The sequence below is a fragment of the Ursus arctos genome, unplaced genomic scaffold, assembly GCF_023065955.2.
Source record: "Ursus arctos isolate Adak ecotype North America unplaced genomic scaffold, UrsArc2.0 scaffold_23, whole genome shotgun sequence".
NCBI classification, from domain to species: Eukaryota; Metazoa; Chordata; class Mammalia; order Carnivora; family Ursidae; genus Ursus; species Ursus arctos.
Window position 1 is genome coordinate 40,283,969 of NW_026622908.1, and position 14,646 is coordinate 40,298,614.

Here is a 14,646-nt window from a genome sequence, read left to right on the forward strand (position 1 = left end):
ATTCATTATACGGTCACTCTTAAGTGCTATGTAAAGATCTATGGTTTTCCAGGCTTCTTTGACAGTAAATCCTTTTTTCAAGTGAAATCGTATACAGAGTTATAATACTTAAAATAAAAAGATGATTTTTCTTTGTTAGGATAAACTTATAAAAGTGATTATACCATTTCCTTTTTTTTTTTTTTTCTATAAACATTTTATTATACACAGAATGGGAAGGAGGTCCAGCCCTTTGCAGCCACTTTTCTATCCTGGTGGCAGCCCAGAGCACTGCTCAGCTCCAGCTGGGGTGCCTCTCAAAAGGAGTGAAACCACACACCCCTCGGATCTTGTCCTGTGCCAGTGTGCTGTGCTTGGTGAGCTGCCCGGCATGGGCAGCAGTGCCTCGGCTTGCTCGTGTTCTTGGTCACCTTGTTGAGGCCCCCGACCATGGGATCTCCAGAGCCATGGCTGCTGCTCTTCAGCTGCGGTGGAAGGGCAGCTTTTACTTTTTATTTCCTTACTGAAGACCACAAGCAGATTACTTAGTCTTTCTAAATTTTAATCTTTAGAGATAATTGTGCTTACCTTATAATAGTATTGTGGGGATCGAATGTAGACCTGCAGTAATGCAGTGCTTAGCATATGATAAATATTTAGCACAAAGTACAGGCCCTGGCATGTAGTAAATACTAGATAATTAATTGTTGATTGTTAAGTGAATGAATTGCTCGTATCAATGAAAACATTGAGACTGTTTTATAAACTAAAAAATTTGAAGTGGCAGTTAAGGATAGCTGTTATACTCTAGTAATTGAAGATTGCTGAGCTTGGATTGAGGAGTGCTGAATTTTCATTGTTGCTTTATAGCATCTAGAAGGCTTTGAACAATTAAGTTATATCACCTTTTAAGGCCTCAGTTTCTTTATCTGTAGAGTGAGGATGTTGAAGGAGATGATCTTCAATATCATTTTAATAATATGATTTCTCTGACTCTGGTATATCCTAGGTTTCTTTATGAGTTGTCGTAATTCTTACAGGTTGTTCTTTTGAGTGATAAGGCATATGGGAATTAAGCTACATTAGGCTACAAGAATTTCGGTGTCTAATTTTGGCAAATTCCTGCTTTAGTGTGACCTCAGGTAACTCACCTAACTGGTTTGACATCTTCCTTTGTTAATATGGTAGTAATTATTTTGCCCGGCTTTATAGTGTTGTAGTAAACAAAGTACTGTATAAATACTAATTATTAGTAATTCTTAAGTGAGTTATCTAATCTGTTTGTGAGAGGTGAAAAGGGCTATGGAAGTTTAGGATATTTGTCACTGGCCAAATTCTGTCATTAGTAGACATTTTTAGGTGCTAATTAAAGACCAGTATAATTAGACCGAGAAGCTAAAAGGTCTTCCTTTGCAGACTTCAAAATAAAAAACCTTTTTAAATTGTCTTACTTTATGAATAAATCTTTTAAACTATAACTGCTTCAGCAAAATACATCAGTATATAGTTCTAAGTAGTACATCTAAGTAGTCTTCCCTTTAAAGTAAAACCAGTTCTGTAATTATGTTCTGCCTGAAATTGTTGGGGAAAATAGGCAAAATAAACAATAAAAAATATTAATGGTATTTTATTTTTCTTTTGCTGTTTTATGGTATATTGTGTACAAGTTCGTAATGAAGCATAATTTTCATTTACTTTATGATACTATAGTGCAGTAATTATGGTATGATCTACGGTATAACTAATCATTTAGGGAAAATTTAGATCCCTGCTCATACACCTAATTGGGTGAAGACAGGTTTTTGGGTTTTAGTATCCAGATTGTCAAGAATGCAAGGAAATAGGCAGGTATGTGTTTTGGTGGTAGGTAGATGTAAGCTTTTACAACTTTTCTGGAAGGCATTTTGGCAATATGTAACAGAGTCCTAGAATTAATGTAGCCGTTTTGTTTCTAGGAATTTATTCTAAGGAAAAAAAATTATATGCAAAAACAACTACAAAAATGTGGAGTTTTTTGGGGAGGTTTTGGGTTTGTTTGGTTTTTTTTTAAGATTTTATTTATTTAGAGAAAGTTCTAGCAGAGGGAGAGGGAGAGAGAGAATCTTAAGCAGCCTCCATGCCCAGCATGGAGCCAGTCTCAGGGTTCAGTCTCATGACCCTGAGATCACAACTTGAGCTGAGAAATCAAGAGTCACGTGCTTAACCAACTGAGCCATTCAGGTGTCCCTACAAAGATGTTTTTTGTAGTGCTGTTTAAAATATTGGCAGGTGTCTTATGACCTATCTGTGCAATCGAATATTATACAGCCATTGGAGTTGTTATGGGTTTGTGTGTTTTTTTTTTAAGAAATGGAAAAATATAGAAAAGTACAAAAAGATAACACACTCGTATTTCTATATGTAGAATTAACTTCTGTGAATTAACATTAATGGTCATATTTGCTTCCAAACTAAAGAACCCTTTGATTACCACCTGACCCACTTACTCCCTTCTTCCCTTCCTCAGAGGTAACGACCATCATGGACCTGATAAATCCTTCCAGCTTGTTTTAAATGTATGTGTATGTAGTATTGTTTTGTGTTTTCAAACCTTTATTAATATTACCATCTTTGTTATGCAACTTGTTTCATTTGACATTAGGGTTTTTTTTTTTTTAACTTTTTCCATATTGAAATATATAAAATTTGAAAGAAGTGAATATTCATTTTAACAGCTATGCAGTAATTCATTTTATGTATGTTATTTCCCTTTTGATTAGGATGTGGGTTATTTTCCATTTTTTACGCTTACAGATAGCGCTGAAGTTAACATTGTACTTGTCTGGTTTTACACATACACAAATATTTCTCTAGGGTCAGAGTGCCACTGCTTATTAACTTAAATTCTAGGTATGTACATTATTTTTCTAGTTATTGTCAATTTGCTATTATGTGAAAATGTTCACTTTTTCTTTTTTAAGTAATCTCTACACCCAATGTGGGGCTCGAGCTTATAACCCCAGGATCAAGAGTCACACACTGTACTGACTGAGCCAGCCAGGTGCCCCCAAATGTTCATAATTTATTAATAAAAATTGTATTATTGAACACCTAGCAGCACTTTTGTTATATGATGAATGAATACCGTAGGAAAACACAAGTTAGAAAAGAAAGTATTCGGAATAATTATTAAAAGTGAATCTAGGGGCTCCTGGGTAGCTCAGTTAGTTGATTGAGCATCTGACTCTTGGTTTCAGCTCAGGTCACGATTTCAGGGTCATGAGATTGAACCCCACGTCAGGCTCCACACTGTGCATGGAGTCTGCTTAAGATCTCTCTTTTCCTCTCCCTGTGCCCCTTCCCCCACTCAACGCATGCACGCTTTTTCTTATTTTTCTTTATTTTTATTTTTTTGAAGATTTTATTTGAGAGAGAGCAAGCGAGCATAATCAGGGGGAGCAGCAGGCAGGGGGAGAGGGAGAAGCAGCCTCTCTGGTGAGTAGGGAGTCTGATGTAGGGCTCTATCGTGGGACCCTGGGATCCTGACCTAAGCCCAAGGCAGATGCTTAACCGATTAAGCCATCCAGGCAACCCACCCCCTTTTTTTTTTAAAGAAAAGTGAACCTATAGTGGGGTGCCTAGCTGACTTAGTTGGAAAAGCACGTGACTTTTGATCTTAGGGTCATGAGTTTGAGCCCCGTGTTGGGTGTAGAGATTACTTAAATAAATAAAACTTTAGATATATCTATATATCCACACACAGTGAAGCTGAAGTAAATTAAAAAAAAATAATAATAACATCACAATGGTTTTTCTTGCAGTATGGTCAAGTAAGCTTTACTGGAACTGACATATAACTATATATTTTGGACAAAATTGGAAGGAAAAAAAAAAGACCTGAAGGCACTCAAAATGAACAAAAGCAGGCAGATTCTGAAAAGGAGCTGACACTTTTAAGAAGAATCAGCATGGAATGTATTTTCCATTTTAACTGGTTTTAGCCAGATGACAGACTGAAGTTGGCACCAGGCAGGTTGGCTAAAACTCATAGAAAAACTTGTAAGAGGACAGAATTTGGGTCAGCCACAGTCATTCAACCACTGGAAAGGGTTGGAGGAATCCTGGAAAGGAGAAATCCAGAGAGTGAGAACCTGAAATTCTGTGCACATACTCTCTGTATACACCTCTTTTTGATCCTTGAACATGCATGTGCATGGAAGACTGACTGCAAGCAGCTCAGCTAAAAAGAAAAGAAGTGAATTGAGATGTTGCCCAAGAGGCAAGAGTTCATAGTTTGGGTCCAGCCAAATTTAACTGCATACTGAAACAAATATTAGCACTCTTCAGAGGAATATAACAGAGTCCATTATGTACAACATAATATTCACAGTGTCCAAGATACAGTGCAAAATCACACATTTTAAAAACCAGGATGACCCAAACTGAAGAAAAAAGACAACCAACAGAAACCAACTTCATTTGTTAGAATTGGGAAATGGATTTTAAGTCAGCTATTACAATGAAATAAAGGAAAATACACTTGCATTGAATGAAAAGAAAGGAAATTTCTCAATTGAGAAACAGAAACAAAAGAGAGTCAAGTGGAAATTCTAGAACTGTAAACTACAGCAGCTGAAGTTAAAATTCACCAAGTGGCCTTAATAACAAAGTGGAGATCATAAAGGGAAGAGTCAGTGAACTTGCTGATAGAAGAACAGAAATTTATCCAACCTGAAAAACAGAAAGAATAATATATTACTGAACCTCAGGGACCTTTTGGACATTATTATATGATCTAACTCATATAATTGGAAGTTTCAGAAGGAGAGGAAAATGAGAGACAAGAATATATTTGAAGATAAAATAGTAAAAAATTTTCTCAGATTTTATAAAAAAGCCTAGCGACACCTATTAGGATAAGGACAAAGGAGAAAACATACCTTAGTACATGTGTCACGGGTCCCCAGGACCACCTTCAGGCTCAGTGATTTGCTAGAAGGACTGACAGGATTCAGAAACTCTTATACTTAGAGTTACCAGTTTATTGCAGCAAAAGGACATATTAGAATTGGCAATGGGGAAAGGCACATGGGATAAAGTCCAGGAGAAACCAGGTGCAAGCTTCCAGGTATCCAGTGGAGTCACACTGGGAATGCCCTTAATTTTCCTATCAGTGAGGTGACAGCATGTGCAGTGTTGCCAACACGGGAAGCTCGCTCAGTGTTTGGTGTCCACAATGCCATGCAGTGCCTACATGACTGATATCAGCTACTCAGACCCCCAGAGCAAAAACAGATGTTTGCCATAAATCATATTGTTCGGGCAAGCTTACCTGATCACACTGGTACAGCATGGGTCAAGTCCTCAGGCATGCAAAAGCACTTAGCCAGAATATTTCAAGGTCTCAAAGTTCATCTCCCAGGAGCCAGCTGAGGGCCAGTCCTAAAGACAGACCTTTCTTTGGCCAATTGAGTTAACCCTTTCCTACACAGTATTATAGTTAAGTTACTGAAGCCAAAGATGAGAAAATATTAAAAGTAGCTAGAGGGGCGCCTGGGTGGCACAGCGGTTGGGCGTCTGCCTTCGGCTCAGGGCGTGATCCCGGCGATCTGGGATCGAGCCCCACATCAGGCTCTTCTGCTATGAGCCTGCTTCTTCCTCTCCCACTCCCCCTGCTTGTGTTCCCTCTCTCGCTGCCTGTCTCTATCTCTGTCAAATAAATAAAATCTTTAAAAAAAAAAAAAAATAAATAAAAGTAGCTAGAGAACAATGACACAGAAAAGGGAATGACAGTTATAATTAGAGCTAGCTTCTTAGTGGAAACCACAAATGCCAGAAGACAGTGAAATAAGATAAAGTGCTGAACATGGAAAAAAATTGTTGGCCCAGATTTCTCTGTTGGACAAAAATACCCTGTAAGAATGAAGGCAAAATAAAGACCTTAGATAAAAGAAAACTAAGAATTTGTCACCAGAAGATTTGCACTATAAGAAACACTAAAGGAAGTTCTTCAGATTAAAGGGAATTGATACCAGATAGAAACTCAGACCTTCAGGAAGGAAGAGGGTTAGAAATGCTAAATATCTGAAACAGTATTAAAGATTTATTTTTTCTGGGTGCCTCGCTGGCTCAGTCCGTAGAGCATATGACTCTTGATCTTGGGGTTGTGAGTTCAAGCCCCACATTGGATGTAGAGCTTACTTTGAGGGGGGTGGGGGCGGTGCGGCAGTGCGCCTAGGTGGCTTAGTGGATTAAGCTCCTGACTCCTGGTTTCGGCTCAGGTCATGATCTCAGGGTCCTGAGATGGAGTCTCGCCCGCATCAGGCTCTGCACTGAGCATGGAGCCTGCTTAAGATTCTCTCCCTCTCCTCCCCACCCCCCAGCCCTGCTCACGCTCATGTGTACTCTCTCTCTAACATAAAGGGGCGGGGGAGAATTAAGTCAACTCTATCGATACGTTAGTGCAGTAAAAACTGCAATCAATAGAATGGCAGACATAAAACTGCTAGGCCCAACTGTATCCTGACTACAAAAGGTGTACATTAAAGACACTGATAGATAAAAAGTAAACAGATGGAAAAATGTATGCCAAAAAAATATATAAATGAATACTGTGCAAAAGTTAAGCATAAGACAACAAAGGGTATTACCAGAAATGAAGAGATGTGATTCACTATAAAAGGTCTCAAGAAATCTTCATAGTCATAAATGTATGTGCCTAATAACAGCTTCAAATTACATGAAGCAAAAATTTACAGAATAAGGAAAGAAACAGGTAATTCTTAAATCATAATTGGAGATTTTAATACCTCTTTCTCAACAATTGATAGACCCACCCACTCCTGTGTGTACACACACTGAGCACCACAACCAACCACTTTGACCTAGATAACATTTACAGAGCGCTGTCCTACAATGGCAGGATACACACTCTTTTGCAATTAGACAAGAAATATATTTACCATATACTAGACCATTAAAAAAAAACAGTAAATTTTAAAGATTAAAAACATACAAAGTATGTTCTAAGACCATAATGAAATTAGATTTTAAAACAATAAAAATAAGATACCTAAGAAAATTCCTAAGTATTTGGAAATTAAGCAAGGTACTTTCACATAATGCGTAGCTCAAAGAAGAAATCACAGGAAAGAAATTTTAATGTTTTAAACTGACAATGAAAATACAGTATATCAAATTTTGGAATGCAGTGCTACAAGGGAAATTTATGGCTCTGAGTGCTTATATTAGAAAAGAAAAATATCTATGTTCAGTGATCTAAGGTTTCAACTTAAGAACTTAGAAAAAGGGCCACCTGGCTGACTCAGTCCGTAGAGCATGCAGCTCTTGATCTCAGGGTCGTTGTAAGTTGGAGCACCATGTTGGGTGTAGGGATTCCTTAAAAATACAATCTTTAAATGAATGAATGAATATAAGTATTAAATAAATATATATATATAGTCTTTTCAGAAAGAAGTTAGAAAAAGAGCAAAATAAATCCAGAGTAAGTAGGAGATATTAAAAATAAGAGCAGAGATCAATGGAATAAAAAACAAAATTAACAAGGCCAAAATTTGATTCCTAGAAAAGATCAACAAAATTGATTTCTTTGACTGATCAAGGAAAGAAGAGAACCAGAATACCAATATCAAACATGAAAAAGCAGTTGCCACTTCAGATCCTACAGATATTAAAAGGATAATTACGAACAACTTTATGTCAATAAACTTATCAACTTAGATGAAATGAACAAACTCCTTGAAAAATAGAACTTATTGAAACTAACACAATATCTATTAAATTCATTATCAAAAATCTCTCACACAAAAATGTTCATGTCCAGAGTTTTACTGGCACTCTTTCAAGCATTCAGGGAAAAAGGAAGAGAATACTTTCCAACTCTTAGACAAGTATGTAGTAATATCAAAACTGGACAAAGACATGGCAAAGAAAATTTTGGACTAATACCCCTCATGAACATAATAAGATGAAAAATCCTTTACAAAACATTAGCAAATCAAATCCAACCATGTATCTAAAGGTTAATGCCCCATGCTAAGTACAGTTTGTTCCAGGAATACAAGCTTATTTTAAGACTGCAGAATCAATCAACGTAATTCACCACATTAGTATAATAGAAAAACTGTGATTATTTCAGTCAATTCAGAGAAGGCATTTGAAAATGCTCAACATCCTTTTTCTGATAAAAAATTTTCAGCAAGCCAGGAATAGAAGGTAATCTCAGTCTAATACTACATGACATTTATTGAAACCTCAGCTGACATTATACTTAATGCCAAAATGTTGAGCACTTTTCCCTTGAGATTAGGTGTAAGGCAGGAACACTCATTCTCACCATTTGTATTCAAGATCACTCTGGAGGTCCTACCATTGAATTATGACAAGAAATAGAAATAAAAGGAATAAAGGTTGGAAAAGAAGTTGTTAAAACTGTCTTAGTTTGCAGTTGACATGATTGTTTAGAAAATCCTAAGGAATTTATAAAACAACTACTAGGACTAATAAGTGGATTTAGCAAGGTTATAGGATATTAGGTTAATACGCAAAACTCTTGATTTGTTACGTCCTGGCAGCAAATCATCAGAAAAGGAATTTTTTTAAATTTCTTTTCTTCAGCTAAGATAGCAGATGATGTATTATACATGTTACATTCAGCCACAAATGAAAACAATTAGTCCTGAAAGTCACAAGCCCTGGGCAGAGGACCAAAAGGGACTGTTTTTGTGTGAGCAAGGTGGGTCTCTCATAGGTAGTCATGGTCAGATGGTGATGGTTGTTCTAGATTGATTGAATCAAGCTCTGAAAAGTAAGCATGCCGGTCCAACAAATTGTACCAGAATCCCTGACCTCTGGCTTTCCTTATTTCTGCTCCCGTGGCTTCCATGGGTACACATGCTGGTGGTTTACTTGGACCTCTGCCTCATATTTTTCTTTAAGCTTCATCCTGCACATTTGCTTCTTCCTCCACTTGGCTCTCATGATGCAGAGGTTTCCAAGAAGATGGCGCTAGAGCTAAGGGAGACCAGAAAATGAAACCTTAAAACAATAGCATCAAAAGCATAAGATAGGAATAAATTTAACAAAATAATGTGCAAGTAAGTCCTCTATACTCAAAATTGCAAAGAGAAGCTTAAGAACTGTCTGAGAGGAAAACTATGCTGTGTTCATGGATTGGAAGCCTCATTATTATTAAGATGTCAGACCTACCCAGATTCATCAGTGGATTCAACTCAAGATCCCAGAAGAATTTTTTGCTATAGAAATCGATAGGCTTGTTCTAAAATGTTTATAGAAATACACACAACCTAGAAAATCCAAAGCAATTTTGAAAAAGAAAAAAGTTGGAGGACTTGGAATACTCACTTCAAGACATTATAAAACTCCATACGAAGACGTTGTGGTACTTGCAAAGGAGTCAACAAATAGATCTAAGAAACAGAGTTCAGAAACAACTTACCACAAATTTAGGAACTTAAATCAACACTTCAGTTATCTCAGTTTTCATGGATCAGAAGTCTGGGCACAGGTTAGCTGAAATAAAGTGTGCTCTGGAAATACCAGGTGTGAGCAGGATCGTGATCTTATCTGAGACTCGGGTTCTCTTCCTGGATTGTTGGCAGAGTTCCATTCCTGGAGGTTGTAGGACCAGATCCCCGTTTTCTTGCTTCCTGGCTGTGTGCTGGGGATCCTGCTCCGCTCATAGTCTCATAGCTCTCTCCTAATATGGTACCTTACTTCTTCAAAGCTATCGGGAGAATTTCTCTCCAGTCCACTACCAGATCTTACATAACAGATACAAACACAAGAGTGACTACTGTCCCATCATACGCACAGGTTCTGCTCACTTCGGGGGCAGGAGAAAGTATTATATAGGACCCGTACACCAGTCAGCAAGAGTCTAGGGAGCCATCTTAGCATTTTGCCTTCCACAGTCCCTACTTCACACGATATACAAAAATTAATTTAAAATGGATCAGACACCTGAATATAAAAACTAAAACTATAAAACTTTTAGAAGAAAGCATAGAAGATCTTCACGAATTGGGGGCTTAGCATAGTTTTTTAGACCATAGAATGCACTAGCCATAAAATAAAAACTCAAGAAATTAGACTTCATCAAAATTAAAATCTCATTAAAAGATGCCACTAATGGGCAAAGCGTTGACTGGGAGAAAGTATTTACAAAATGTGTCTGATGAAGGACTAGCATCTAGGAAATATTAAAAACTACATTTCAACCATAAAAGGACAAACAACACAGTAAACTGAGTGGAAAAGAGTCTGACATTTCACAAAAGATAATGTACAAATGACCAATAATCCAATAAAAATGTGTTCAACAGGTGCCTGGGTGGCTCAGTCGTTAAGCGTCTGCCTTCGGCTCAGGTCATGATCCCAGGGTCCTGGGATCAAGCCCCAAATTGGGCTCCCTGCTTGGTGGGAATCATGCTTCTCCCTCTCTCCCTCTGCTTGTGTTCCCTCTCTCGCATTGTCTCTGTCAAATAAATAAAAATCTTCAAAAAAAAAAAAAAGTTCAACAATGGAGTCTTCCCAGAATTAAAATAGAAATAACATATCACTGCACATCCACCCACATGGCTGAAATTAAAGACTGACAAGACCTAATGTTGGCAAGGTTGTGGAACAACTTAAACGCTCATATATTATTGGTAAGAATGTACAGATACTCTGAAGAAAGGTTGGTCAGTTTCTTAGCAAACTAAACCTGCAGCTACCCTATGACCGTGTAACTCCACTATGGAGAAGGGAAAACGTGTTCATTCAGCAAATGTTCATAGCAGGTTTAATCATCATAGCTCAGAACTGGAAATAGTGAGTTGTCCATCAACAAGGGAGTAGATAACCTGTGATACAGCTGGTTATCTTTTGATACTTGCAGCAGTATAGATGATTCTCAGAAATTATGCCAAGTGAAAGAAGCAATACAAAAAATTCATACTGCATGATTCCATTTAGGTGAAATTACAGAAAAAGCAAATTAGTCTATGTAGGAAAAAGAAAGCAGTTGTTACTTCTTGGTATGTTGGCTAGGAAGAAACATGAGGAAACTTTTTGGGGTGATGATAATATTCTGTATTTTGATGGAGTTAAATAGGTGTATTCATGTCTCCAGAGTCAGTGAATGTATTGTGTATTTCTGTGTATATAGATTTCATGTCAAAAGAAAAACAATAAACATTGCACTTCAGTTGAAGCTGAAGTAGATTTCCTATTTGTGATTTACTTTGGAATACATTTTTTTAAAAATGAAATGGACAGATAGGTATAGTATGTAATTGCGTACAGGTTTCACCTACTATCCAAAAGTAGGGCATTCCTATGAAACCTTCAGTGAGCCAAAATGGAAAGTGAAGAGTATCCCCCCGTTTCCGAAAGTTCACATTAAGCCACTTTGCTTTTACAAAAGACCTACATTAGTACCAGTTTTCGCCTACTGAAAGAAATCCAAAGAGGATTTTTGCTTTTATGGAAAAAGCTGTGACCATATTAATGTAGGTTTTTTGTAAAAGCAAAGTGGCTTAATGTGAACCTTCGGAAAGCAGGGGACACCTGTATAGTCAAACATCAGTAGATAGTGGAGATGGTCACACAGCAATGAGAATGTGCTTAACATCACTGAATTGAATACTTAAAAATGGCTGAGATGGTAAATTTTATGTTATGTGTATTTTACCATGATAAAAAATAAACATAAGACTCACGGTAAAATGTGGGTAGTGTTTCTATGGGTGTTCACTCTGAACTCTTCAGCTTTGCAGTATGTTGAGGGGAAGTAAAGCAGAGGGGGGAGACAAGCTGTTCCAGTTACTAAATAGATTTGTGTTGTTTCTATGGGGGAAACACTGAGTAGAGCTGGTAGAGAAATGGAAAGAATAAGATCTCAAAAGTCAAGGGTATGTGTATGACCCAGCACTTTATTTTTTAATTGTCTTTTGCTTATTACTGATAAAGATTTTAGAGATTGTCAGCTTTTTTAGAAGAAGAGAATTTTATGTCACGTGCTGTTGAAGTCTGAAGCCACAGACTTAATCTGTATCGCTTACCAGATCATCAAAGAAACGTACAAGTCCAGGTATTTCAGTAACTATAGCAGAAACAGAGTGTCATAACCTGATTAACATGGAAGGTAGAATTAGAAATAAAGGTATGCATGGGATCGAGCCCCACATCAGGCTCCTCCGCTATGAGCCTGCTTCTTCCTCTCCCACTCCCCCTGCTTGTGTTCCCTCTCTCGCTGGCTGTCTCTATCTCTGTTGAATAAATAAATAAAATCTTTAAAAAAAAAAAAAAAGAAATAAAGGTATGCAAAAGGCATAAAATTACTTTTTAAATTTGATTTGGTGTTCATTATTAGCAATTAACTAGTGCTTTGTTCAGGTTTTTTTGTTTGTTTGTTTGTCTTTTTTTGTGGTTTTTTTTTTGTTTTTTTTTTTTTGTTTTGTTTTGTTTTTAGTTTTAGATTGGGTCTGATGTCTTCTGCAGACTTAATTTCAGAGTTTTCTTATTCGAAGAATTTAGTAGTTGTCTAACGTGTGCAAAGAACCAGCCAGATCTAGAAGGGGAAAAAAGGATAGAAAACTAAAATCAGAGTTTTGTGTCTCTTCCATTATGATTCAGCACTTCATTTATTATCTTTAATTATATTCTTTAGGTAACTAAGTTCGGAAGTTCATATTTTCAGATCCATGTAGCTACTTTGTTGTGGAGAGGTAGTGCTGCTTTGTTTTGTGTGATTTATAAATCTGAAATCAAAGGCGAAGGGAATGGTATGTTATTTTAATGAGTGAAAAACTCTCTTTTCTTGACAGTCTAAGAGGAGTGCTAGTTTGAAAGGGACGCTTACAAATTTCTTTGCCCTGTTGCCAGGTGCGTTCATGGCTGAAGGCATATGCGGCTGTCTCTGCCAATAACAGTTCTGTGCTATGCAGTGATCCTTCTGTGCCTTTTTGAAGGGAATGTTTTCGGTTAAGGGTAAATCTGTAGCAGAGCAGACTATTTTTTTTTTAATATTTTTATTTATTTATTTGACAGACAGGCAGCGAGAGAGGGAACACAAGCAGGGGCAGTGGGAGAGGAAGAAGCAGGCTCCTAGCGGAGAAGCCTGATGTGGGGCTCGATCCCAGAACGCTGGGATCATGCCCTGAGCCGAAGGCAGACGCTTAACGACTGCGCCACCCAGGCGCCCCAGCAGAGCAGACTATTAACCCATTTCAGCAGTCACAAAATTTGGATCTGAATATATAAACACATTATCCAGCGTCTTTTACTCAAAAAGTGGCTTCATTTATTATGAGCTATTAATGTAATCAAAGAAAATGAGTGTGAAAATACCTACATATTTTTCTTTATATAAATAATTGTTCATATAAAAAAAACCTTAACTGCCTGTTTCCCCTTTATTAATGAACAGTTTCCCTTTTGTCATAAACCCTGGCTTTTTTTTTCTTTTAGTTATTTCACATTTACATTTTCTTAGACATGTATATTACAAATTTTGAAAAACTAATGAATGTAGAACGATTTGTACAGACTCTTGAGTTGTCGATATATTCTTTTTTTTTTTTTAGATTTTATTTATTTATTATTTGAGAGAGAGTACAAATGGTGGGGAGGGGCAGAGGGAGAGGGATAAGCAGACTCCCTGCTGAGCTTGATCCCAGGACCCCAGGATCATGACCCAAGCCAAAGTCAGACACTTAACCAAATGAGCCACCCAGGTGCCCTGAGTTGGAGATTTATTCTTAAAAATGAAGTTAAAGTTGATAACTGCTAAAACCTAAAATTTCTTATATATTTATTCCTTTTCAGAATAAGCATTTCAACAGCCTTTCTTTTCTTTCTTTTTTTAAGATTTTATTTATTTATTCGACAGAGATAGAGACAGCCAGCAAGAGAGGGAACACAAGCGGGGGAGTGGGAGAGGAAGAAGCAGGCTCCTAGCAGAGGAGCCTGATGTGGGGCTCGATCCCATAACGCCGGGATCACGCCCTCAGCTGAAGGCAGACGCTCAACCGCTGTGCCACCCAGGCGCCCCTTCTTTTCTTTCTTTGAAGTATGTACTTTGGAGAGTAAAGTCAGTTGACTTTTGGGAAAGGCTGAAGTTAGAGTCAAACCAGGAGCTTTCTCCAAATTTAGTAATAAAAATCAGTAGGTAGGAACTCAACAAGATTTGCTGATGTTTTAGCTTGGATGGACAGGTACCAGTTTCTTTCTCCTTAGCCTTGAGCTTGCTGTTGGATGTGTTAGTGCCCTCTTTTGGCACAAGGAGGGTACTGCAGCTGGCATCCTTAATACGGGCAAGAGATAAACATTTTTAAAATTTTTTAAATGTAAATTCAGTTAATTAACATAATGTATTATTAATTTCAGAGATAGAGTTCAGCGATTCATCAGTTGCATATAACACCCAGTGCTTATTACATCATGTGCCCTCCTTAATGTCCACCCAGTTACCCCATTCCCTCACCCCCTCCCCTGCAGCAACCCTCAGTTTGTTTCCCCTGATTAAGAATCTATTATGGTGTGTCTCCCTCTCTGATTTCGTTTTGCTTTATTTTTTCCTCTCTTACCCATGATCCTCTGTTTTGTTTCTTAAATTCCATATATGAGTGAGATGATATGATAATTCTTTTTCTGATTGACTTA

At 37.4% G+C, this 14,646-nt stretch overlaps 1 protein-coding gene across 3 annotated transcripts in view; it reads left to right on the plus strand.

Moving 5' to 3' along the window:
* Positions 1-14,646, plus strand: part of RTN3 (reticulon 3) — a 61,096-nt gene that overhangs the window by 25,670 nt on the left and 20,780 nt on the right. The window lies entirely within an intron of this gene.